This window comes from Theropithecus gelada, chromosome 17 (assembly GCF_003255815.1).
Source record: "Theropithecus gelada isolate Dixy chromosome 17, Tgel_1.0, whole genome shotgun sequence".
In the NCBI taxonomy this organism is placed as follows: Eukaryota; Metazoa; Chordata; class Mammalia; order Primates; family Cercopithecidae; genus Theropithecus; species Theropithecus gelada.
This window is the reverse complement of record NC_037685.1, coordinates 13247311-13272839: the sequence shown is the minus strand read 5'-3', so window position 1 is coordinate 13272839 and position 25529 is coordinate 13247311. Positions and strand designations below refer to the sequence as shown.

The 25529-nt window shown below is 37.4% G+C and overlaps 1 protein-coding gene across 2 annotated transcripts in view; it reads left to right on the top strand.

Moving 5' to 3' along the window:
- Window positions 1-447: 447 nt before the first annotated feature.
- Window positions 448-25529, top strand: part of KLF12 (Kruppel like factor 12) — a 449435-nt gene continuing 424353 nt past the window's right edge. Inside the window, exon 1 of one of the 2 annotated variants that reach the window (XM_025364466.1) lies at window positions 448-765. The gene's annotated coding sequence lies outside the window, so the exon portion shown is untranslated. Of the gene's footprint in view, window positions 766-807; window positions 999-25529 lie in introns of those variants that run through there. The other variant, XM_025364468.1, reaches the window with a different exon arrangement.

Here is a 25529-nt window from a genome sequence, read left to right as displayed (position 1 = left end):
GAGTCCTTGCCCGGCGAGTTGCCCTCCAGGAGTCCCTCCCTCCGCGAGTCCCCGCGGGCCACCTAGGCCCCCTCGGCCGACTACTCCCCGAGCTCCCAGGGACATGTTTAGGTTATTTGGGGTGCCGCAGCAAAGTGGTGCAGGTGAAAGGGAAGCGCTGCCGAGGCCCGGGGCCGAGGGGCGGGGGCAGGGGTGGGGCGGGGTGGGGCGGGGTGGAGGCGCCGCGGACCCAGCCCGGCGGTCCGGGCGGGGAGGCGAGGGCCGGGCAGTGGGTGTTGCCTTCTACCTCTGCGAGCGGGGAGGGGTTAGTTTCCCACAGGGGATTTCAACCATCACACTCAGATCCCGCCTCCTAATCCTCGGGCGGAGCGGCTCGGGGGCCCCATTTTATGGCAATAAAGCGACTTAGCGCCTGCTGAGCGAGCCCCTCCCCGCCGCCGCCCCCGCCCTCGGCCCCACCCCGGGGCTCGCCCGCAGCGGCGGGGCTTTGTTTCTGGGGAGGAGGACCCGGAGCTCTTTTGTTTGGGGGTTTCTTGTTTTCGGCCCCCCCTCACCTCACCCCACCCCACCCCACCCCAAGCGCCTCTCCGGTTTCCTGAGCTGCGGGCTGCGAGGGAGGAGAAGCGGCGTCCTGCAACCCCCTCGGCTGGGCCCCGGGGTAATTCGATGCGGGCCTGGCGAGGCTCCCCACACTAGACCGGGGCTCGCGTCTCGGCAGCCTCCACCCACCGGCCCACCCTACATTTAGCGCATCATGTGATCCGGGTAAGTCATTTGCAAGTACAACAGTTCCCCGGGTTGCCCCCCATTCATTTCCTGAGAACTGCAGAGAGCCGCTGAGAGGCTCTGCGTGTGCGTGTGCGCGGGTGACGCCGTGTGTGTGCGAGTGAGTGTGTGTGTGTGCGCGCGCGCGCGTGTGAGAGAGAGAAAGGGAGAGAGAGGGGGACTCTGTGTGAGGGAAAGAAAACAATTTCTCCTGCTCTGCAGCTTCTGTTCAGGTCTGTGCCGATTCCGTTTCTTATCAAAATAAACAACCCCCTCTTTTTTTTTTTGCCATCCCAAATCAGACCGTATTCTCTTAACGTGTTTTATTTTCCTTCTGTCATCTGCTCAAGTTAAATCATTTTGGTTGGTCTGTGTTCTTAAAGGGGGAAAGTGCTGGGAAGCGGGAGGGGGCCGGGGAAGGGCGATGCTGTTGCAAAGCAAGTAGCGTCGGTCGGATTCGTGGAGAAGAAAGAAGGAGGTTTCTTTCCCCCTCCCCTAATTTTTTTTTTCAGAAGAAGTTATCAAGTAACGTGAATTAAGCAAATGTTTTTCTACCCCTAGTGGAATTGTTGGTTGCAGTGTTTGCCTGACAGTTGCCAACGATGAGAAATAAAACCCCAGGGCTGAACTTGGGGGGGAGGGGGGCTTGTGGAAGTAGTTGGCCCCCCGACCTCGAGCGGGGTGGATGAATAGCTCCGCACCGGGGCCGTGTGGGCTGTGTGTGCGCACTGGAGAGAGTGGAGGGGAAGGGGTTAAGGCAGAGATGACACTGCTGGCATGAATAGTGCTCCTGGTGCTACATTCATTATTGTCTCTGGTCGTAATGATGTGTAACTGTCACTTGCTACAGTGCCTGGTCCATGCAAGTAGCCAGGGGCTGGCCGGTGGCTGTTATTTTCAATTACGGGGGACCTGGCCGGAGTTGACAAGGGGCAACTTTGCACGTCCACCTGGGCCGGGAACCCGCAGAGCCGGCCTGGGAGCCACTTCTTGCCTTAGAAGCTCACTCTGAGGGTTCGGACTTGACCTCCGCGACATTAGTTGGTGTTCACGTTAGATGCTCCCCTACGGGGAGAATCAATCCTGCTTTTGTTGGGTAGAGAGCTGTCTGCAAGAACTTTGAAAACTTTTATCTTTGGGGGAAAAGGGTGGGGTGCACTCAACAGTTTTGTTTCGCAGTGCATTTGAGGCAAATGCTTGGAAAAAGTACCAATTCCTTTGTTATATGCCCTGCAGCTTCCCAACCCCCTTCACCCTGCGCTTCGAGTTTTGCATACTTTAATAGTAATAGTCTTATTTCAGCTGATAAAACCTGACTGTGTTGAGTTAAAGAGTATTAATACAACGGAATGTGTGATGTGGATAAACAGTTTGTGTAGTTAGTATTGTCAGCCCTCTAATTTAACTGTGTAGATGGCTTAAGTGTCGTTCTGTATGGATAGTTTTGAATAATTCCACTAGCTAATGGAATTCTCGGCCGAGCATTCTGATATTTTATTTTACACCAGCGTTAGCTTCTGTTTCCCTGTAACATCAGAGAGACGAGCAACTCTATTTACATTTAGTGCGTGTGCATCTAGTGACTTCGGTAGACATCTGCCAATCAAATACACGTCATGCTGCAAAACCACCTAGACGCTTCCATGCCCTTTTCTTACTGGACGATAGAGTTGTTTAGATAAGTAAATACTTTGAAATAAATTTGGTGGCTTTTAGCAAGAAGCGTTTTGTGATGGGAATAGGAGTGGTCACTTTGAAGAGTGGGTGTATATCGTCTTCTAAGAAACGCTTTTAGAACTGACATTTAATTAAAACAGTGGACCCCCCTCCCTCAAGGAAAAAAGCTTGCTTGTGCTGTCCTCAGACCTCATTCACATGTTGTGTGCATTTTTTAAAACCCCATAGAAATTGGTTCCGATAAAGGACTATACTTAGAATAGAAAATTTTAAACTGTAGAAGCATGGTGGAAATAGGATGTTGAAGGACAAACGTTTCAGTTGCGTAAGTTATATCTTTATTGTTGCAGACCGGTCAATCTTGGTACTAGATTGAGTATATTAAGCTCCTCTGAGTTGGGGAAAGAGCAATTTGAGCATATAAAAATTAGGAAAGACGTTTATTATTCTACCAATTAATAACTATTATGAAATGTACTGGGAAAATTTGAAATTTGAAATGTTTTCACATACAATTTTCATAATTTTGAACTAAGACCCTGTAACAAACATAACTGTGCCACGTTAAACAAAACATTCTTCAGGCTTTCTGTTTATTTTTGAAATCCTTCATTTATTTATGTACTACTTATCAATGCAGTCAGCTGAACTTAATTGTGGAATGCTTTTTATTACTATTTATTGAAAAAAATTGTGCTAATGAGTCCTTAATATTCTCCACACCGCCCCCCCCCCCCCCAAGTTCTTTTTTCAGAAATGACTATCATTTGGGAGGAAATGGTCCTGGTCTAGCACTTGAGACCTTGACCTTAGCAACTCTTGGCCGGTGGTTGTTTACTACAGCTGCAGCCTATGTGTGTGCTGAAAGGGAAGGTCTGCAAACACTAGTGCACTCACTCTCCCCAGGCCAAGGGGAGAACAAATCGGGATGCTTGACGTTCATTCTGAAGAGCATGCGTCTGGCCTGTAATATCCATCGTGTTCTGGTCATGTGAAAATATACATGTTGCTCAGGGTTATTTTCCCTGCCTCCTGTGCAGGGAAATTAGGCACTTTAAACAGGCTCCAGTGAGTTTTAGATGTTACAGTATATCATGAAGCAGGCTGTTATCAACTTAGTGAAATAATTTGGCCTTAAATATAGGTGTGTTTTATCTTGGCAGAGACAACATAAGTGCTTAGGCCTCTAGGCCTATGCTGAGAGCATTTTGAATTCAAGCCAGTGTTGGTTAATCTAGAGTTTGGAGTAACCTTACCCGGTGAAGGGATATTGTTAAGTAGATGAACATATAAAGGTCCTGGACATTTTTTTCCATTATACAACATGGAAAGCACGGAACTTTATGTTTTTGCAAATTAATAATATTACAGTGATCCCATTAAATTGGAGCATCAAATGGTTTGTTTTTTTAATATTGTGAGAGAAACAGTCAAGTTCATAAATCTAGCTGTAGATTGTGTATTGAACTAGAAAACTAGTAATGGCACAAACTCATTTGAAAAGTTTTTGTTTATAAGTTTTTCTACTTGCCAGTTGCATGTTGATTAATGAACATGAGCTAAAATCCCAAGACAGTTTCATTCAAAATCTCAACACCATTATTACCTTTTCTGCTTAGAAAACAGTTTTTTTTTTTTTTTTTTTTTTTGAGTCAAGGTCTCACTCTGTCACCCAGGCGGGACTGAAGTAGCATCATCATAGATCAAATTCCCGGGCTCAAGGGATCCTCCCATCTTAGCCTCCCAAGTAGGCAGGGCTGCAGATGCACGCTGCCACACCCAGCTAAAAATTTTCTTGTAGACATGAGGTCTTACTGTGTTGTCCAGGCTGGATCTTGAATTCCTGGCCTCAAGTAAACCCCTGCCAAAGTGCTGGGATTATAGGCATCAGCGACTGTGCTGGCTACAACTTTAATTTTTTAAATAAGTCTGAAATAGGTTGTAGTTGCTTCTCTGTCATTTTCTATTTGAAAATACTGTATTATCATAGACTGGAAATGGCTTATATTTTTGCCCAGTGTTTATTTTTCCTTTCAAACTCACACTTACTTGTTTTTCAGCCTGCAATTTATGCACAGCTTTCAACTTTTAACTGTGTACAAAATGTAAGGGTAAAAATATTAAAATTAAATAACTGGCAACGCCCTATAACCACAGCCTTAACTCATCTACCACAACCACTCCTCCCAAAAGCAAGCAAATAAACAGATGGGCCTTGCCCTATGCCCAGAAGGTCAACAGTCTTAGGCTCTGTTAGACCTGCTTAGGATCCGAAGCCCAGCCCAGAGAGCTGCCTGACTTCCACCCTCCAGAATTCATTTTTAGGGCCTAGGTTGGCCACACCCCATCTGATGTCAGCTATTGAGTTCTTGTGGTACAGAAGACATGCTGTGGATTAAATGGTTACTTTCTCTCTATATTGTCAGTAATTATGTTACAAAAGGATTTTTCTGTTTTGGGTGTTTATTGTCATAAAGTGGCTACTTGAGTAGTCTTATTGCTCCATAAAAATTTGTTTTGGTCGACAGTAGATTACAGGATATTCACCCAAAGAATTCTGCTCTAGTATGGTCTTTCTTCCTTTTTTTTTTCAACTTAAAGTCATGCGTTTCTTTTGTTGCTACTCTCATGGTCTACATTTTTGAATATTTATTAGTGTAATAATTAGACTGCTCCAAACACATTTGCTGTCTGGTGCAAAAGTAGCAGGAAGCCCTTACTGCTGTATTGCTGCGTGGAAGGTGACAGGGGAATAAATTAGGAGACCTTTGGGATAGTTTCCCCACCCCTATCAAAGACTATAGAAGCTACCATGATAACTACCTGCTGGCTCTGACAGCCGTGAATTGTGTCCCAAGTGTGACATTCGCCATGCTTTTCAGTATGTATGGCCTTTCACAGTAATTCCTGGTATGATGTGTATGTGTACAGTTGGCCTTCTTTATTTGTGGATTCTGCATTAAGGGAGTCAACCATAGATTGAAAATATACAACAATAAAAATGATACAAATAAAAAAACCATAACGATTTATATAGCATTTACATTGTATAAGTGATTGTAAGTAATCTAGAGATGATTTAAAGTATGTAGGAAGATGTGCACAGGTTATATGCAAATACTGCATTATTTTTTATAACGGACTTGAGCATCCATGGATTTTGGTATCCGCTGGGGGATGGGATCTTGGAGTCAATCCTCCAAGGATACTGAAGAATAACTACATACTGTATATACATATATATTCATTATCTTGTATGTCTATGTGTGTATATATTTATTATTTATATTCATATGTTTTTACGTGTGTTTTTGTAGTCTATATTAGTATATAACGCACCCATACACATAACGCACCCACACACACCATACACAAGAGCAAGAATTATAGTAAAATTTCATGACTAAGAAAAACATTAAAAAGCCACACGTGTATACAAAAGGGAGAAAAACAGTCTTTTAAAAAAATTCTATGTTTAGTAATACTGTGCTCACTTTGAGATTATCGAACTAACTCATAATAAAACAGAAAAACAACGCTGCCGTAAAGAAAACAAACCTAAATGGCAACCAAGTTAAATTATTCCAAAACAATGTAAAGAAAACCTTCCTTCATTTCATAATGAATGGTAACCTCTAAGATTATACATCCTTGAATCGTAACTAATTTCAGGGGCAGAAATATCTCACTTCGAGTCTTGCTCTCTTGCTTACTAGCTGTGGATGACCTTGGTCAAATTTCTTAACCTCTCTGAGTCTGTGAAATGGAAAAAATAATATGTAGCTTACAGGGCTGTGGTGAGGGTTAAATGGGGTAATGTGGCCAAAAGTCACTTTGTAAAACTACAAAGTTCTCATGTGGCAACTGATTTGATGGGAAAAGCACTCCAGCTGTACCTCCACCGCCCCAACACTGCCCTCCCCTGAAAGGGATAAACTTTCCTGCTTCTCAAAGTGAGCATATAAATTACGCTTATGGGGAAGGAATTTCCGAGTGTGGGTAGAAAACTTCTGGCAGTCAAAGGTCATGAATTCCATTCCTGTCTCACCAGAGATTTGCTCTGTGACCTTGAGAAAGTCACTCTTAAAAAGTTTCAACGTAGTTGGTATAAAAGTTACTGATTATTAATATTTATATAATACAGGTGAAGTATCCAAGCTTGTCAAAAGAAAAACACATGAAATTACAGTTCACATGGTCATTTACAGAAAATTGAAAATAAAGATGAACAACGATTAGAGATTGAAAATCTGCAGACTACTTATTTAATGAGTCACCTGAAGCTACTATCAACTGGTCATTAAAAAACAGCCCTTAATTTTAGAAATAGAATTATTAAAGTTGTGATGTACTATAATTTCAAGCAGTACATTGAACTGCAAATCCCCAGTTAAATCAAGATTGCGTTGATTAAGCTATGTCTGATTTATGGTTTAAAAGTCACTTGGTTAGACTCAAACATTGTTGCAACATGCTATATGTTGTTCTTAACTAAAACATTATATAAAATGCACAATAAAGGTAGATAATAAGGCTCTTGCATGTTATTTGTACATTTATTGAATACCTATTTATAATCACACACTTACATGACTTCTCCCCAACTGCATTTTCTCCAGTTAAAAAAGAAACAAAACAAATTTTTTTATACCCTTGCAAGAGCAAAGAAACGAACTCAAACTAGCTCTTCAATATAACTCATTTAGACTCTTTCCATGTCACAGGTATCTTGCCTGACTTCGATTCATGTTACGATTATCACTGCAAATATCAACATCACTTTTTGTGGGACTTTCTTATTTATCATCTCTTGCTTTAAGAATACACTGTGTTCCAGTCAGTATTCTCAGGCCCCACAGCTCATAGTATTCCTTCTGGTGTTAATTGTTTGTTGATTTGCCTTGTTCAAAATGCCACTGTCGTGGTCTTTTCCAACCTAAGTAGCTAAATATATTCAACTCTGTCAACCATTCCTCAATTCGCTTTATTTTCCTGAAGAAAAAAAATAATTCTTGCAAAAAGAAATCTTGTAGTATAGTAGAATTAAACCATGCTGCATTTATAAATATTTGCTCTAGTGTATTGATGCCTCTCTTAAAAGCTACCATTCAGGCCAGGTGTGGTGGCATGTGCATGTATTCCCCGTTGCTTGGGAGGCTGAGGCAGGAAGATCCCTTGATCCCAGAGTTCAAGGCTGCAGTGAGCTATGATCAATCGAGCCAATGTACTCCAGCCTTGAAAACCCTGTCTCTAAAACAACAACAGTAACACCAACAAACAGCCATTCAGAGTAAATAGTGGGTACAAAATAAAATACTCCTTATTGTATACCTAGTATAATACAGAAGTTAAGAACTTGGTTTTTCATATGTTAGTTTGTTTAATATGTACTCTTTAGTAAACAGGTACTGGTATACCTTGGTTTTTATATCATTGACTTTTCAAATAACTGGCACATGGAATACTGTATGTGTCACCTCTGAAATGCCATTTATGTACTCGATTTTGACTTACAAACATCATTTGATGAATGCCTTTTTTTGGGCTGTTGTGTTGCTGTTTTGCCAAGTAACCCCCACTCCTGCTACAGCACTGTGACTTTGCCACTTCTGGAAAAAATTTCAAAAATTATTTGGAAAATTTTATTGTTTTTTATCTTATTTTAACAAAACGAGTGGAAAAAGGGAAAATGAAAGCATCTAGTTTTGAGAAACAGTTTATTATCTTGATATAAAATTGAGACGATAATCATTAGATGTGCTGAAAGTGATGAATCTTTATTGGAAGTGCTACATGGAGTTAAGCTGATGAATTGTGAAAACAATGAAATAGAACACACAAAATGATATACAGATACTTTTAATGACTAATAGATTGTATATAAATGCAGATTTTGGGATTTTCCTTTTGTCTGTGAGAATGAGTCTCCTTTAAAACATGTCTGGTCCAATCACTTTTACATATTTGAGTTTTGTATGCTTTCAGGAGAAAGCATACAGAATTTCATACAATTATTAGATTCCATCTTTTATTAAATTAATATTCAGTGATATTTGTATAATATAGGTATCGTAATCTTTATAATCTATGTATCATATGTATTTGTATCATTTAATATATATTTGAATCATACAACTTATATGTCGTGTAGTGTATTTGACATGTAATACAGCACATATGTGCTATGTGCACTATATGCTATTTTACTGTTGTACTCTATTATGAACTATATTATGATTTTTATTTCATAGATGTGGAAATTGATTTTCAGCAAAGGAAAGTAATGAAATTATAGTGAATAGCCAGTTAGCTTTAGAGAGTTGAATGGTAGAAAGCCCCCTGGACTTTCCCCTTGTGTTACTCTTACCTCCCTCTGGCATTAAATGTAGTATTCCAGAGTTAGCCTTACTGGAGAATAGAGTAAAATTGGGAGTATTATACAAATAAATATGGTTTAGAGGCTGTATTATTATATTTGTTGTAGATTGTATTGACATACTATGTTTACTAGAATACATTTACTACAAGATATACCTCAGTAAAGAAGTCAATTAAGTGTTTGCTAATATATGTAGTAAAACAAATTATGACACCTCATCCAAAAAATTATTTTAGAAGTAAACTGCTATAGGATGTTCTACAGCAGTGGTAATAGTAGAACAATAAATTCTGGCTAATATGCATTCTGCTATTGGATAAAGCTATCAAAGTTAGGGACATAATATAAGCAATAATAATGTTATTTTTATTAGAACGTGCTTCAGTTATCCATTTGACTTACACGTATTTAGCTCCTACTACGCTTCTGGACCCTTATATGAAAATGGGTAGGACCAATATCCAGTATCATTAGTGAGTTGAAAATCAAGGAGTGGGGGGTAAGAATTATGTGGCAAATTATAATACAAGGTAATTTGTGATAAATGGACCAAGTGCTGTAAGTTGTTTAAAGTACCTGGGGAAAAATTTTTTCTATCTGGGAAATCGAGGTTTCAGGGTTTTAGTAGATATGCAGAAAAGATTTGTTATATTAACAGTGTATATGTGTATCTTTTTACATAAACTGTATTTTTTAATATAAACAGTGTGTGTGTATATATGTATGTGTGTGTGTGTATGTGTATGAATATATATATATACACACACACACACACTTTTTTTTTTTTTTTTTTTTGAGACAGAGTGTTGCTCTGTTGCTCAGGCCGGAGTGCAGTGGCACAATCTCAGCTCACTGCAACTTCCGCCTCTCGGGTTCAAGCGATTCTCCTGTCTCAGCCTCCCGAGTAGCTGGGACTACAGGTGTGGGCCACCATGCCCGGCTGAGTTTTGAACTTTTAGTAGAGATGGGGTTTCACCATGTTGGCCAGCCTGGTCTCCAACTTCTGACCTCAAGTGATCTGCCTGCCTTGCCATCCCAAACTGCTGGAGTTACAGTTGTGAGCCAACACATGTGGTCCAGTTTATATTTTTTAATAGAAAAAGCAAACCTGCTAACAGATGAATGCAAATTAAAAGCATTATTTTGGCAGCTGTGGTGATTTCCCGTTTATTTCTTTCTGTTCTCTTTTAGAGCTGATGGTTTTATGGTGTTTTGGCAAATTTTTATCATTTGCCATATCACCAGGAAGTTTTCTTTTCCAAAAATAGAGTCTAGGATGTGCTTGGCCAGTAGGGTATATGGTGTTATAATGAGTTTAGAGATGGTTTATTTGGGCAACAAAAGCAAAGAAAGTTGACTGATGAATAAAATTTTAAATGTACTTCATGGGATGCTATCTAATGAAGGTCTTCCATATTTTTGAAAAAATCTGATGTATTTTATTTTTAAATGCTAGGAATTTTAACTTTGACCAAAAAATCTTTTAAATAATGGGAATATTTAATTTGTATTAAAATATTGTTTACATATTAAGAGGAATACAGTTTTTTAAAACATGAGAACAGTGGAAGGGAAAACTTGAAAACGTAAATTTTGCAGAAGATCATAGTTGCCGTTTATCAGAAGTGTTGCTTGAAGGAATATTTAGAAAGAAGCATTGAAGTATGAGGATATTTCAAGGCTAACAGACTTTGGAATATACATTAGCTCTTCTACTTTAGATATGAATACAGGTAACTTTAGCAAACACAAAATACTTCATTGAGGAAAGAAATGAACTCAATGAGTAGATTAAAAGCATTGATAGAACCTTTTTTTTTAGCACTGTATTGACTATGGTGGGATTATACCAAAACTCAAGGCTGAGGCAGTTACCTTGTGTTTTGTTTGTAAATAACAGTAATGAAGACAGTTTAGAATACTTGATAAGTATGGGCTGACAACAACAACAACAACAACAAAAATTGCTTTGTGCTTGGTGGTTTAGAGTGGTTTCAGTTTCATCTTGATGGTCCTGTATGGTGGATTGGACACATGTTACCCTTGTAAATAATGAGAACACTAACTAATCAAAAGAAGGTAAAAGTCTAAAAATTGGCAGAACTAGAACCCTAATTGCCAACACCAGTAAAATAGTTTTTTCCCGTTTTATAATTACTACTGTCTTTCTGACTTTCATTTAGTCTCGATAAGTTAAAACTTTGCAGGTCCACAATGCATAAAAGAAGTGTCACTAGTGTCTAGTTAATATGAAATGCTCAGTGAATATCAGATGAATTCTTACCTTCTTCCAAAATGCACTTTAAAAAGGTAAAGAGAATCCATCTGTAATAGCCCAGAGAGATCAACCCATTGACCCTGGAATAGAGAGTGTGGAGTTGGAGACATCCATACTCTTTGAAGAAAATTAGGGCGTTTACCATGTGCCAAGGCTTGTGCTAGGTGTGTAAATACATACGAAGATAAAACATGGGCTTTGTCCTACAATATAGGCAGATCAAGAAAGAAGCAGGATAAATATCTAAGCCGAGAGGCAAGCCCAAGCTGGTATATTCTGGTTTAGTTTATTTCTTTTAGATCTTTAATGTGCCTAAAAGGTACCCTGGGTATTTTTAGTTTTATGCTGTAGTCTCTTTGAAGTACTTTTAATCTTAGTAGAAAAACTTTTCTTATTTAAGCGTGTACTTTTGTAAGTTTTTTCTTTCAAAAACTTTTTGCACATTTGTTTTATATTAAATGTGTATAATACATTTTAAAGGCATTTCATTTTATGTTTCCAACCAACACACAAGTAGGTGTTTATGATGTTTACATGTGATTTAGTTTTACTTTTTTACCTCTGTGACTCTTTAAGTTTTCAAAGAAACACAACTGAAGATCGTTAGAAAATAAGCATTGTTTTGCAGAAGCTTGCTTTCATGGGCATTGTTTACAAATATATTATTCTGATATAAGTGGGTATACTTGTATGGAAACTTTAAAATTCATTTTTTTGGCGGGGGAGAGGGGGAATTGTTTCCTCTAGCCAAAAATAGCATTCCATTAGTCCATAACTTAGGTTTTTAGCACGATTATTTGTCCTTTTATATTTTTCTTCATGTTCTTAAGCGTTAGGAACACATACACACAGTTTTTTAGTCACTGCTTACAAAAATGGAAGGAGTTTATTTGAAACTCTTTTATCTTTTTTCATTCAGTGCTGCCTAAGAGAAATCCTTCTCAGCTGCTACTGTTCTAATCAATTAAAAAATTGTTACATCGTATTCCAAGGAGTGGTTATTTCATAGTGTACTCAATCACTCATTTATTAGAGGGAAATACTGTGTTTCCAGTTTTTGCTGCTTTTAAACTAATGATGTAGTAAATAACTTTATAGGTGTCTTCTGAGAGACCTAAAGAATAGATTCCTAGGGATAGGATGATCCATTCAAAATGTATCAATGTTCATAAATGTTGCCACATTGCTTTGACAAGTATATAGTAATTCACATTATTACCAGCAATGCAGGCAAATACCCTATCCCCAATCACCATCAGCAATAGTTCATGTTTCCCAGTCTGATAATTGTGTGGTGATATCTTATTGTTACTTGAATTAGTATTTGCTGATTGTTAGTGACTTTGGATATCTTTTCCAATGTTTGTAGGCAAATTAGAATTATTATAAGAATTGTCCTTTCATATTCTTTGCCCATTAAAAAAATTGGTTATTGTCCTTTTGTGGGAATTCATTTTATATTAAAGCCACTAACCATCTGCCTGACATCTCCATTGCAAGTAATTTTTTTCATAAACCAATCTTTTATCTTTTGCCTGTTCAAGAAGTATCCTTTGGTATACAACCTTTAAAATATATAAGCAGTTCCTTCTCTTTCTCTCTGGTGTCCTGTTTTAAGATTTTCTCCGTTGATAAAGTAGGCATGCAATCTTCTCACTAGATTTAATTTCCCCCCCATTTTTGTCTTTAATCTATTTGGAATTTATTGTATATGGTATAAGAGAGGGGGTCTACTTTTTACTTTCAGAGCATAGAAATACCATTGTATCAGCAGCAATTTTGAGGTAATCTGTTCTTTTTCCAGAGAATATAAATTTCACATTTGTCATATAATGTTTTCCTATATCCTGTAGTACCTAACTTTCTTTATAAATTTTCTTAGGTATTCTAATACATGTAACTAGCATTCATATGTGAGGAATATTTTATCCATCATCACACCTCCCCTGGGAAAAAAATATTCAAAAACCCTGTTGTGATTTTAATTGGGATTGTATTACATTATATATACTCCTGGGATAATTAACATTTTAATGTTATTTGCAATACATTGTATTATCCCAATTAAAGAATGTGGATGTTTTTCATTTGCTCATGTCTTTTTTTTATATTTCAAAAATATGCATGCTTACATAAGGTTTGATCTTATGCATAGCTGGATTTTATTTTTAAGAGTTTTTTTTGTTTGCTTGTTTTATTTTGTTTAATGGGATAATGGTCATTAGCTTTTTTCCTTTTCTTTTAATGTATTCATCTGATATTGGTTTCAAGATATTCATAACGTCTATAATGAGTTGGGAAGTTTTTCATTCTCTTCTATTTTTTGAAATACTTTGTGTAGAATTGGTACTATTTCTTCCATAAAAGTGTGGGAGAATTCACTGTAGAATTCTATATTGTTTTATATTGTTACTGATTTTTTGACTCCTTGTTCTGTCAGTTATTGGGAAAGGAGGGTTTAAGTATTGAAGTACAGTCGTGAGTTTCTCTAATTCTCTTTTTAGTGCTGTCAGTTTTTGCTTTATATATTTTGAAACCCTGTTATTAGGTGTGTGCACATTAGGATTGTTGTGTTTTCTTAGTGAATTGCTCTCTGTTCTTACCATCTCTAACTTTTATTTGGAGTGTTTTGGCAATTTAATGTAAAATAATTTTTGTATGATTGGGTTTCTGGAACTCGCTATTTGTTTTCTATTTTTCTCATTTTGTTCTCTCATAGTTGCCCGTATCTTGCTTTATTTGGGCTTGACTATTTTTTAGTATTTTATATAATCTCCTTCATTGGCTTATTAGTTACATCTCTGTTTTATAATTTTAGTGGTGACTCTAATATACATCATTAACTTCTCATAGCCTAACTTCAGATAATACTTTACCTCTTACTGTATGATAGCAGAATCTTAGTATATTGCCATTGCCATTTTTTTTCTGTTTCGTTGTTTGTGCTATTTTCTTCATATATTTTACTTACACATGTTATAGCCTACCCATTTCCTGGCTACTGTGTTTGCTTTAAACAGTAAATTACCTTTAATAAGATTCAACATCAGACAAAAATGTGTTTTAAAATTTTTGCTCGTATTTTTGCTAGTTCCAGGGTTTTTATTTCTTTGTGTGGATATAGTAGCCACACTATATAAATTATATAGTATCATATTAATTTTACCTAAATAAATTTTTTCTTTACCTAAATAATTTTTTTTTTTTTTTTTTTTTGAGGCAGAGTCTCGCTCTGTCATCTAGGCTGGAGTGCACTGGTGTGACCTCAGCTCACTGTAACCTCTGTCTCCTGAGTTCAAACAATTCTTGTGGCTCACCTTCCTGAGTAGCTGGCATTATAGATGCCCGCCACCACACCTAGCTAATTTTTGTATTTTTAGTAGAGACAGGGTTTCACCATGTTGGCCCAGCTGGTTTTGAACTCCTGACCTCAGGTGATCTTCCCACCTTGGCTTCCAAAAATGCTGGGATTACAGGCATAAGCCACTGCACCTGACCTACCTAAATAATTTATTGCAGTGCAGTCTGCTGGGAATGACATTTCTCAGCTCTTGCTTGTGTAAAGATGTCTATATGCTTTGGTTTCTGAAGTATTTTAGGTGGATATTCAATTCTGGGTTGACAGTTTTCCCCCATTATGTTAAATATATTGCTCCAGTATCCTCTCATTTATATAATTCTGAAAAGATATCTTTTGAAATTATTTTTGTCTATATGCAATGTTTCTTTTTTTTCTTTTCTTTGGCTGCCTTCAGGATTTTTTTCTTTAACTTTGTTTTTCAGCAGTTTTACTATGAGGTATATAGGTGTGTTATCATTTATAATTATCATGCATTGGATTCTCTAGGCTGCTTTATTGTTTTTCTTAGTTTTTCATAAATTTCTATCCATTACCTTTTCAGTGTTTCTATTGCCCTCCCTCCCTTCTCTTCTCTTTTCCCTTTGGACTATGTTGACAAGCACATTAGACTACTTGGTATTGCCCCACAAGTCTTGGGTCTTCTGCACCTCTCCCCTATCTGTTCAAGTTTTAGTCTGAATAATTTGCATTGACCTGTCCTCAAGTTTACTAATTCTTCCTGCTGTCAGGTCTGTTGTAAGATCAGTGAAAGAATTCTTCATTTTTCATAGAAAGTTATTTGCCTAGCATTTTTTATGAATTAAAAAAATTTGTACCCGTTTGCTTAATTTCTTTGTTCATGCATGTTGTCTACCCTTTTCTCTAGATTCTTTTACATTTTAATTATAATTATTTTGCAACTCTCAATTTGTTACTTTCAGGATCTCTGCTATCTGAGGGTCTGCTTATGTTGACAACTTTATCTGTTGACAGTGGGTAGTTTCTTGCTTTGTTTTTCTGTCTTGTATTTTTTTTTTTTTTTTTGAGATAGAGTCTCGCTCTGTCACCCAGGCTGGAGTATAGTGGTGTGATCTTGGCTCACTGCAGCCTCTGCCTCCCAGGTTGAAGCGATTCTCTGCCTTAGCCTCCCAGGTATCTGGGGTTACAGACACATGCCACCACTCCTGGATAATTTTTGTATTTTTAGTAGAAACGGGGTTTTGCCATGTTGGCCAGGCTGGTCTTGAACTCTTGGCCTTAAGTGATCTGCCTGCCCCAGCCTCCCAAGTTACTGGGATTACAGACGTGAGCCATTGTGCCCTGCCCTTGTAATTTTTGATTGACTTCCCACCATTATATATAAGAGAACAGTAGATACTGAGATAAATAATTATTATGGTAAGAAGTTGATGTATTATTATTGTCTTTCTTTAATTTGTTTCTTTTTCTCCTTTAGTTTTCTCTTCACATGTTTGGTCTCCTGGATCTTTAAATTACTGCATCTTTTCTTTCATTATTTTTTCTCTTTGTAGTTTTACTTTGTTCTTGGGAAGAGGTGTGTGTTTGTGTGTGCACATGACCATGTGCAGCTCCCTATCTTAATAGACTTGCACCTTCTTACAATTAAGATGTTGGAAAGGTTGATTTGTAAATTGGGTTTTGGGGGGTGATAATATATTGAAGGGACTCGTTTATTTCCATTTTCGTATCAGTTTTGAAACTTTTTGACCATAATTTAATAAATGTAATGTGAGAGTGCATTTCTCTTTCATTGCCTCGACCTACCAGGCTTCACAAGTGAGTCAACCACTTTGTCCTTCATTCTCTTATCTACCAGGAAATAGATGAGCATAATGTATGGAAAGTCACACCATTCAGAGGAAACCAACTTTTCCTTTACAACATAACTAATAAAGCACTTAAAAAGGTCTTTGTCTTTTGATCGTTAAGAATTTCATTTAACAATATAACAAACTTGGTAAAGTTCATTAAACATTGTGAGACATGGCTTGTTTTAAAAACTTTTATTTAAAGAAGGCTGACTGAATCATAGACATTTAAAGTATTTTTTAATGTCTCTTTTATTATGAGAAATGTTAAACATACACAAAAGTAGTGAGAATAGTACAAGAAACCCTCATGCACCCAGACTAACCTTAACAAATCTCAGCATTTTGCCATCTTGTTTCATAAATCTCTGGCCTCACTCCCCCTGAGCAACTAATTTCAGACATATAATTTTAACTATAAAACTTTAGTATATTTGTCTAGCAGATAAGGACTTCAAAAAACACACACATACATGCACATACAAAAACTGACAATGTGTAATGACACCTAGTGTAATTACCATGGCATATCTGTCAAGGCCAGGAAACCAACATTGGCAGGTTATTGTTGTTTGGACTTCACTGGCTTTTCCATTAATGTCTACTTTCTCTTTTAGGTTACGAACAAGGTACCATATTGCTTTGAGTTGTTATACCTGTTTTCTGTTTTGTGTCAGTTTCTTAGTCTCTCTTTTTATTTCCTGACCTTAAGAGTTTTAAGGAGTATTGGTCAGGAATTTTATAGGATGTCCTTCAGTTTTGGTTCATCTGATGCTTTTCTCACGATTGAACTGGCTTATGGGGTCTTGGAAAACAATATCACAGAGGTGAAGTACGCTTCTCAGTGTATCGTATCAGGGGTATCATTGTTTCATATCACGATGTCCACAAGATACCACTGATGGTCTTAACCTTAATTACTTAGTTAAATTGGTATTTGCCAAGCTTCTTTACTGTATTTTTTTCCCCTTTCCATACTCTATTCTGTGGAAGTGAGTCACTAAGTCTTGCCTACTCTTAAGAAATAACTGCGTATCATATTTAGAATTCTATAGATTACTTTCTTCTCCATTTATTTTAAATGTATATTGGCATGGATACATGCATATTTATTTTACATGTGGAGTCATAAGCTAATACTGCGTTAGTCTCTTACTTAGATTTTTCTGGCTTTGACCAAAGACCGCTTTCAGATTTGCTCTTGTGGCCCAGTGACATCCCCCTGTCCTTTGTTTTTGAGTACTTTGTTAACTTTCTGGTATTACAGGATTCTCCAGGCTCATCTCATATTTTCGCTGCCACAGCTACCAAATCAGCCAATCTTCCAAGGGTCTCTCATTTCATTGTAGAATGATATCCAGAAAGCACGATCTGGGTGCTGAGTGTTCTGTTTGCTACCAGGGGAGGTGCTGTTCTAATTGTGAATCAAGTTGATCAGAATCAGTCTTTCTTTAAACCTTATTTTTTTTAAATAAACTGATAAATAGAGGAATACTAATAATTCTATTTGAAATGATTACCTTATTTTGGCTAATTGATTGGAATTTTCATAACTTATCATGTTGCAATAAGAGTAGAGAAAATAGATTTTTTACCAAATCTTGCAGCAAGGTGATTGACATTTTTCTTACATTCACTCTTGGCTAAGTTTTCATTATCTTGGTTCCCTGGTATAGTGGGACATTAGGGATGTTTTATTTGAAGAGTTTGAGTCTATGGATGCATTATATTGCCAGCATTATTTTATAATCTGCTAGATAATACTATATTAATAGTAGTTGATTGGTCTCTTCAGTTAATAGTGTAAACCTTGAATAGAACAATTATTTCAGGCCTAATTATAGTTTATGGAAGTTTTGAAATTTCTATCCTAGTTTCCGACCCTAATTTGAAGATCATAGTCGTCTTTGATCTTTGTAAGGTTAAAATATTTTCTGAAAAGTTCTGCTATGACATGTTAAACTGTGTGTAGGAAACAATCGTAGCCATAGGAATCAACTTATTCTCACTGAATGTTCATGATGTGCAAGAGATTGTTTCGAATGAAAGCCTGAAATCTTGAGAGGTAAGGCTTTAAACACTTAAATTTCCTATATGGATAAAGTCTTAGTAGTTTGGCTTCTACCATTCATGTAAAACTACACATGCTGTAAAACGTTCATGGCCATGTATAAAGGATTTAAAGAAATTGAAACTTCACTTAAAGCAGGTTCCTGCTTGATGTGAATAAGAGTGTTGCTTTGTGAGGAAGAAAATATATCTCTGGCCTTTTTTTCCCTAGGAGCAAAGAAATGGTCTCCAGTGATCTGTCACTGGGCATTGTGTTAAGTAATCCTTAGTAATTTCTCAGTAAAAAAATGCTGGTGAAGCTTTCTGGCTATGTCTCAGTGGTTCTTTTTCAATGAGGACATTATCAGAGAAGGGAAGAAATTAAGTTTTCCTGTTTCCACTTTTCTTCATTTTTGGGTTTATCTATAAGTTTATTTCATGTGGGTCTAAGGTAAGAAAACTGAGCACATATTTACTGTATGGCAACGATAGTGTGTGGAATGGTAAATCTCAGTAAGATATGCCCACATCTGAATCCTGGGAATATGTGAATATTGCCATGTTTGGAAGGTGGTTTTTGCGCGTGTAATTATGTTAAAGATGTGAGATGAGAACATCTTGGATTTCTTGGGTAAGCTCTAAATTCAATGATAAGTGTCCTTACAAGCATCAGAGGAGGAGAAGGCAATATGAAGACAAGAGGCAAGGATTGGAAGGATGTGGCTACAAGCCAAGGAATACCAACTAGTGCTAGCAGCCACCAGAGGTTGCAAGAGGCAAGGAAAAGATTCTTTTTTTTTTTGGTCAGAGTTTCACTCTGTCGCCCAGGCTGGAGTACAGTGGTGTAATTCTTGGCTCACTGCAACCTCTGCCCCCTGGGTTCAAGTTATTCCGCTTTGTCAGCCTTCTGAGTAGCTGGAATTATAGGTACCTGCCATCACGCCTGGCTAATTTTTGTATTTTTAGTAGAGGTGGGGTTTCACCATGTTGGCCAGCTTGGTCTCAAACTCTTGACTTCAGGTGAATCACCTGCCTCAGCTTCCCAAAGTGCTTGGATTACAAGTGTTAACCACCACGCCCGGTGGAAAAGATTCTTTTCTAGAGCCTTTGAAGGAGTTGTGGCCTTGCTTTTCCCTTTCTCTACAACTGCGAGAGAATAATTTCTGTTGTCACCAGGTTTGTGGAAAATTGTTAGGGCAGCCACAGGAAATTAATCAGTCCACTATGGGCAATGTATTATGCTAAATGCTAGTGGTTATAAGGTCTTTGCTACCAGAAATTCAGAAATTTTTGAAAAGTAAACAAAAATATAATACAATGTTACAAGTTCTGTAAAAAATAATTGTATAGAAAGTTCTGAAAGCTTTGAAGGGGATAACTAACTTTGTTAATTTGGAAGATTTAGAACAGTGGTCCCCAGCCCTTTTAGGACACCAGGGCTTGTTTCATGGAAGGCAATTTTCCCACAGACTGGGAGAGAATGGGAATGGTTTCTATTCAGATCATCAGGCATTAGATTCTCATAAGGAACATGCAACCTAGATCCCTCGCATGCACAGTTCACAGTAGGGTTTGTGCTTCTGAGAATCTCACGCTGCTGCTGATCTGTCAGGAGGCAGAGCGTGGCCCACTGCTCACCTTCTGCTGTGTGGCCTAGCTTCTAACAGGCCATAGACCAGGTACGGGTCCATGGCCCCGGGTATTGGGGCCCCATGATTTAGAGGATTCATTGAGAAAGAAGCATTTTGTCTGGGTTTGAATGATGAGTAAGACTATTCCAGGCAAAAAGGGAGTGGAGGATTAGAGGCAGGGGGACATGTGTATGAAATAGCACATTATGCTCCTTTAAATACCATCTGTGAGATGAGCACCCAACTAAAACTCCAGTATTTTCAAGTATTGAGAGTAGAGCAATTTCTTGAACCCATATTGACAGCTTGATGCTGCCATATCTCAAATTTTAATAGTATGTCTCTGCCCTAAATATTATTAAAGATATTTTAAACAATCACCTTTCATTCATACTTCATCCCTTAATCTTCTGACTCAATCTATTTGGCAGCTTAGAGTGTAGTATGATGTCAGTGACCCACATATAAGACCTTAATTATAGGCATACCTCAGAGATACTGTGGGTTTGGTTCCAGACCACTGCAATAAAGCAAATATCTCAATAAAGCAAGTCACTAGAATTTTTTCATTTTCCCAAAGCATAAAAGTTATGTTTACATTATAATGACCTATGAAGCATACAATAGCATTGTGATTAAAAAAAAAAAATCTACATGCCTTAAATTAAAAATACTTTATTGCTTAAAAATGCTAACATTCTTTTGAACTTTAAATGAGTCATAATCTTTTTGCTGGTGGAGAGTCTTGCTTGGATGTTGATGGCTGCTGACTGATCAGGGTGGTGGTTCTGAAGGTTGGGGTAGCCATGGCAGTTCATTGATTTTCACAGCATCTTCACCAGGAGTAGATTCCAACTCAAGAAACGACTTACTTTGTTTATCTATAATAAGCAACTCCTCATCTGTGAAGGTTTCATCGTGAGATTGCAGCAATTAAGTCACATTTTCAGGCTCTACTTCTAATTCTGTTTCTCTTGCTATTTCCACCACATCTTCAGTTACTTACTCCACTGAACTCTTGAACTTCTCCAAGTCATCCGTGAGGGTTGGAATCAGCTTCTTCTAAACTCCTTCTGATGTTGATATTTTGACTTCCTTGCATAAATCACAAATATTCTTAGGACATCTAGAATGATGAATCAGTTCCAGAAAGTTTTCAATTTACTTTGCACAGATCCATCAGAGGAGTCACTATCTATGGCAAGTATATCTTTACGTAATGTATTTTTTAAATAATAAGACTTGAAAGTTGAGCTAACTGCTTGATCCTTGGGCTGCAGAAAGGATGTTGTGTTAGCAGGCATGAAAACAGCTTTAATCCAGTTCTACATATGTCTGTGTCAGAGCTCTTGGGTGATTAGGTGCATTGTCAATGAGCAGTAATATTTTTAAAGGAATCTTTTCTGAGCAGTACGTCTCAATGGTAAGTGTGAAGTATTTAGTAAACCATACTGTAAGTAGATGTGCCATTATCCAGGCTTTGTTGTTCCATTTATAAAGGACAGGCAGGGTAGATTTAGCATAATTCTTAAGGGGCCTAGGATTTTCAGAATGGTAAGTGAGCATTGGCTTCAACTTAAAGTCACCGGATACATTATTTCCTAACAGAGTCAGCCTGTGCTTTGAGATTATAAAGCCAGTCATTGACTTCTCCTCTCTAACTGTGAAAGTCCTTGATGGCCTCTTCTTGCAATAGGTTGCTCTTTTGTATACATTGAAAATCTGTTTTTTTGTTTGTTTTTGTTTTTTAGTGTATTCACCTTCATCAGTGATCTTAGCTAGATCTTCTGGATAACTTGCTGCAGCTTCTCCATCAGCATTTGCTGCCTCACCTTCCACTTTTATGTTATGGAGATGGCTTCTTTTCTTAAACCTCATGAACCAAACTCTGCTGGCTTCCAGTGCAACTTTCTCACCTCCCTTGGTCTTCGCAAAATTAAAGAGAGTTGGGAGCTTGACCTGGATTAGGCTTTGGCTTAAGGAAATGTGTGGCTGGTTTGAGCTTCTATCCAGACCACTCAAACTTTCTCCGTCATCAGCATTACAGCTGTTTGGTTTTCTTATTCATGTTTTTGATGGAGTAACACTTTCAGTTTTCTTCTGGAACTTTTCCTTAGCATTCACAACTTGGCTCTTTGGCACAAGAGGCCTGGCTTTTGGTCTGTCTCTGCTTTCATCCTGCCTCCTTCATTAAGCTTACTCATTTCTAGCTTTGATTTAAAGTAAGAGACAGGTGATGCTTCCTTGGACTTGAACACTTAGAGGTCTTTGAGGGTTAATTGGCCCAATTTTAGTGTTATTAAGTCTCAGGGGAGAGATGAAGGAATTGCCAGTTGGTGGAGCAGTAAGAACACACACAACATCTATTTATGAAGTTCACTGTCTTAGAAGGTCAGGGATTGTGTTGCCCCAAAGCCAGTCCCAATAGTAACGTCAAAGATCACAGGTCACCATAACAGATACAATAATAGAAAAGTCTGAAATATTGCAAGAATTACCAAAACGTGACACATGCTGTTGGAAAAATGGCACTAATGACATGCTCGAGTCAACGTTGCCTAAAACTTTTAATTTGTAAAAAAACAAATCAAACCACACACACACACACACACACACACACAGAGTATCTGCAAAGTGCAGTAAAATGGAGCGTAACAAAATAAGGCATGCCTGTATAGAGAACTTTTTATACTCTAACAGGGTCAGTAAACTTTTGCGTAAGGGCCAGACAGTAATATTTCAGGCTTTTCTAGCCACATAAGGTTACTGTCATGCATACATATCACACACACACACACACACACATTTATTTAACAGCCCTTTAAAAATGTAAAAACTATTCTTTGGGAGCATGCCTTTCAAAAACAGGCCATGGCTGTGTTTCGTCCATAGGTCGTAGTCCACTGACCCCTGTTCTGTGGTAATAAGTTAGGTGTTCCTTTTTTCTTTTTGCAGAAGAGTCACGTGTTTCTGCTATAAAGAACAGATATTAAATATGAATAACTTAAAATATGAGCCAAAATATGATTGGTTGAAACTTATGGCTTTCTAGCCTTAAACAAATACTGAACAAATTTAGAAATAGCCAAAAAATGATCTAGTTTTCTTTGATATATTTGCCTTTTTTATAAGTGGAACTTTTAAAAACACATCTTTTACAGGTCTAAAGATAAAGAGGAAACACATCATCTTGAGGATTTCTGTAACTTCTTTAAAATAATACATTTCTGGTTTAATAACTCATAGTACTTTTCAAAGACCTTTTTCCTCCATTGGCACTAATGTTTTTCAATGCGAGATGTTCTGTTGAATTTTTAAAGACACTTAAACAAAAATGTGTTCTTTAGGGTGAATGATTAATTGGGCTTTTCAGATTATCTTGTGAAAGAGTTTTGTTATTAGGTTGTCTTCTGATTTTTCAATCACAGCTCGTGAAACATCCTTAAATGCTTGTAGCTTTAGAATTTTTTGGCAGGCTACATTAGAATTACTTTAAATTCTTTTAAGGTAAATTGATTATAGATATTTTAAAGATTTATTTAATTTTTTAAAAAGAAGCCTCTTGTAAGGTGATTTATTTTTGATTTCAACAAAAGATACAAATTAAGTATTATAAGAACTTTATTGGTACCTTAAATAACAAGAATATTAAGAATATTTGAAAAGTTGTCTTATGATTCAGATTTTCTTTCAGGCTACAGTACAGTACCATCTGTTCTTTTTTGCCTTCACTGAGTACATCAAGTTCAAGTGAATCAATAAAATTTGCTAATGTAAAAGGTTAATTTTTGATATAACTTATTCTTATTTATTTATTTATTTTTTTGAGACATAGTCTTGCTCTGTCGCCCAGGCTGGAGTCCAATGGTGCGATCTTGGCTCACTGCAACCCCTGCCCCCTGGGTTCAAGCAATTCTCCTGCCTCAGCCTCCTGAGTAGTTAGGATTAAAGGCACCCACCACCATGCCTGGCTAAGTTTTGTATTTTTAGTGGAGACGGGGTTTCGCCATGTTGGTCAGGCAGGTCTCCTACTCCTGACCTCAGGTGATATGCCCGCCTCAGCCTCCCGGTGTAACTTATATTATTGAAGTCAATTTCAAATACACAATTAGAATACATCACATCTTCTTGGGCTTCATGTAGTACTCATATCCTATCTGCAGATTACAAACCCTTGAGTTCTTACCTTTAGCGTTGTTCTTATTTTTGCTGTGTCTCTCACCTCTGTGCCCTCGTTTGATAACAGGGTCCCAAGTAAATTTAACTCAACCAAGACCAACCAGCTGTGATATGATTGGTGAAGTTGGCAAAAAATAATTTAGAGTCTAGTTATTTCCAGGGCCTGTTTAGTTGCTTTCCCCTCTGAGCACTACATTACCTGTAAAGTAGGAAAAATGCATGTTTTGCATTTGTTGGGAGGGTTACAGAACAACTCTGTAGAAAGCATCATTTCAGTGTTTGGTCTAAAGAAAGGCCAGCAAGAGAGTAGCTGATATTGTTATTAGAGACTGTTCCTACTCACCAATCTAGAGGAAGAGACAGAATACATTGGGTTACTATTTATTATTACGATCTATCGTTAGAACTGTAATTCTTGTAGCAGAGGGAGAGTCATGATAAATCCATGCCAGAGGTTCTAAGAATGATCTGTTGAGGACTGCCCTATAAGCCACACCTTGATGGGTGGGTTGCATTTGAATGGGTGGAGAAAGAGGATGGGGCTGTCCAACACAGGGAAGCAACTTGAGCTCTGGGCGAGGCAGGAATTGTTGGGTGTGTAGAGGGCAGACGTCCACTCTGGCCAATTTAGCATTCAGAAATGCTTTCTTGGGAAATAGACAGTGCTTTCAAAGACTTAAGCCTACAGAGAAACATGTGACATTTCACTTTAGAAAATCTAAATTTCCAAATTTTCTTGAAAAAATTGAAAATCTTCTAACCATTGGCTAAAGTTTACTATCCTCTCTTAGTCCCACATCATTTCAATATTATAGTCTTTCCTGTTTTTTTCCCCCAAAAGTTTTAGCTATGATTGTCACTTTATTTTTCCATTTTACTTTCCTAATTATTTTGTTTCTCTAGAAATGTGATATATAACTTCCAGTTTATTAAAAGCTTCTATGTTTCTTTTTAGTAAAAACGGATAAGTTTTCATAATTTCACTTCGGTAGATACTTGATAGTAGTTGCTGTTGTGAATGTCCCCTTTGCTCTTTATATTTCTTAAGTGATCATTGTTGGTGTGTTCTTGTAGGAAATTTCTATTGACTTGAACTAACTTTTTGTGTTGAAGAACTGTCTTGTAATTTTTATTTTACTAAGAATTACAGTCAAGAATAGTTTTACAATTTTATCAAATGCTTTTGAACATCTTACGATTTTCTTCTTTGAAATATTGATGCTTTGACATCGTGGTATGTTGCTTTTAACTAATAAATTAAAAGTGTTTTGGAGTACGTCTTACATCATTGAAATGATCTGTTCTTTTAAAAATTATTACAAAATATATTATCTATTCTTCAGTGTTGGAAAACTTTATGTATCTGTTAACTTTTAAAAATAATCAATTACTTACTCCCCCC